Source organism: Malus sylvestris, chromosome 10 (assembly GCF_916048215.2).
Source record: "Malus sylvestris chromosome 10, drMalSylv7.2, whole genome shotgun sequence".
Taxonomy (NCBI): domain Eukaryota; kingdom Viridiplantae; phylum Streptophyta; class Magnoliopsida; order Rosales; family Rosaceae; genus Malus; species Malus sylvestris.
Window position 1 is genome coordinate 19,195,278 of NC_062269.1, and position 2,296 is coordinate 19,197,573.

The 2,296-nt window shown below is 42.9% G+C and overlaps 1 pseudogene; it reads left to right on the top strand.

Moving 5' to 3' along the window:
• Positions 1-232: 232 nt before the first annotated feature.
• Positions 233-2,027, top strand: LOC126584294 (uncharacterized; annotated as a pseudogene).
• The last annotated feature ends 269 nt before the right edge of the window (positions 2,028-2,296 follow it).

A 2,296-nucleotide genomic window follows, 5' to 3' on the forward strand; every position in this document is an offset into this window, starting at 1 on the left:
GAAAGAGTAAGAGAGCAAAAACTATTGCCTCTCTTAAGTCATCAGCCCCATCTGCTCCAGTCCCTGAAGCAGGCAGAAAAAAGCAACAATCTTCCAGTAAGTTTTTGTTTTCCTTTATCAAACTGCTACCTTTCTCCTCTATCTAACTGTTTCTTGTTTTCTTTGAAAAACAGGAACTCAAGCATCTAAAAGACCAATCATTGCTTCTAAGGAGGAACCATTAAGAGCTGCCATGCTCAAAAAGGCTGAAGAACTGCAAAGTACCGTCCTCAAAGAACTCGAGGTATGATTTATATTTTTTATCTGTACATCCCTTCTTGTTTTCACAGAACTAAAAATCTGTTTACTGTGAATCAGGACGCAAGAAAATAAAAGCTTTTTCCGCCCGAGGCCTCTCCACAACTTGCCCGAGAGACAAGTTTCTCTTCTTCCCAGGTTAACCCTTCAGAGGTGCTTTCTCTTCCTTTCTAACTCTTGGATAACTCTCCAATTTCTAGACCTAATGCCTAAATCTTTCTCTTCTTCTATTTGTATTTAGGCTGGGGCATCTACCTCCTTGCCTAGTCATGGCCCTCTTCTGAAGTCTGTGGTTTCTTCTACTGCTCTGGATGCAACTCCTTCCTCTCAATTTGATCCATCTACAAGAGTTATGTTGCACTTCGTGGATGAGGACAGTAACTTGCTGAGCCATTATTTTCACATTGAAATCCCGTATATTGCTTCCAAATTAACTCTCACTCATGTTTTCTGCAGCCTTCTCCGGTATATGAGCCACCTCCTCCCTTAGTGGTATCAGATAATGAACCCATAGTTCTTGAGATTCCTGTAGCCTCAGAGGTAGTAATCTCGCGGGTATCTGTTTGCCCGACAGTTAATATTGATGAACCTCCTCTCCTCCTCAAGACCAAACTCAGGTATAGGAATATTTTCTTCTTGTTTTCCTCTTACGATTTATTTACTAACAATTACTGCTGTCTCTGGATATCTCTAGGGCACTGGTACAGGTTCAGGTGCAGCTCTATCCTCTCTTGCGGGTGGTAAAAAATCTTCCCGCCAACAAGGAATTAGTATTTTTCCTGGTGAAACCCTAGGGCTGAGTCAGGTACATTTCTTCCCTCCAAAGCCTCTTTTTGCCTCCAACTGTATTTAGATTGTCTTGACCTGGTCTTTTGGTTTTTGTGTAGCAAGTTCCAAAAGAAATTTCTCCCCCTCATTTGGTCCGTAAATCAAAACGCTCCCGTCTTCATTTATCTTCTGGAGGTACTGAGATTCCCCATTCTGGAATTGAGAAGATCAGGCAGACAGAGATTGCCCCCCCAGTTGGCATTACTCCATTAGAGGAGGTTGCAGTGCAGGATCCTCCTCCTTTTGCATCCCCAAACCCTGCTAAGTTGCCCAGACTTTTTGAAGCACTTGGGCGGCTTGAGACGAGGTTGAGATCCTTAAGACATACTTCAGCGACCTCCAGTTCTTCAGAGCAACAACAAGTCTTCCAAGAATGGGCGAGGAAGGACTTCACTGCATTATTTAGCCTCAAGGCTCTTTGTGATTTAGAAAAGGTCACAACTGAGTCTTTCAAAACTGGTCGGCTATCAAAACCTCAGCATGATTCCTTTCTCTCTTTCTTCGAGAATTTGAGGGCTCTTAGGGAGCAATACCAGAGAGCTGATAGACAAGCTAATTGGGCAAGATGCTTTATGGAGAAAGAGACAAGCGTCTCCGCTCAAGTTGACCGGTTGATGGACGAAAGCTTGCGGACAAAAGAAAGGGTTAAAGTTGTTACTTCTGAAATTCAAAAGCTGGATGAACAACTGGTTGCTCTTAAAACTGAACAAGCAACTCTTCTGGATACCCTTGAAAACCAAATTGAGGGAGTAGAGAAGTCAAACTCGGAGTTAGAGCATACTAGGTCCCAACTTGTAAATAGCCATACTGTTTTGGCCGAACCTAGTAGGATATTTGCTATTATGCAGACATACCATTCTCGAATAGTGACCCTGAGTGAAGATGTCAATTTTTTAGAATAGGATGATTTGTAACCCCTTTCTTATTGGAATGAACATGTGTTTTGTCATCTGCTCTGCTCTTGGTACTGTTTGAATTGACTTCGGGCAACTCTTTGCCCCCTTGTTTACTTTCTTCTTTCTTCTACTTCCCTCGATAGCACCAATCTTAGGACCTGATCTTGGTCCCTTGGTCCCCTTCATGGCACTTTTATTCATGCAGAGGTGTTGGGACAACCTGGGACCTTTTCTTTCTCTGCGGTACCAAATGGTGACCCTGGCTCTTCTAAAAT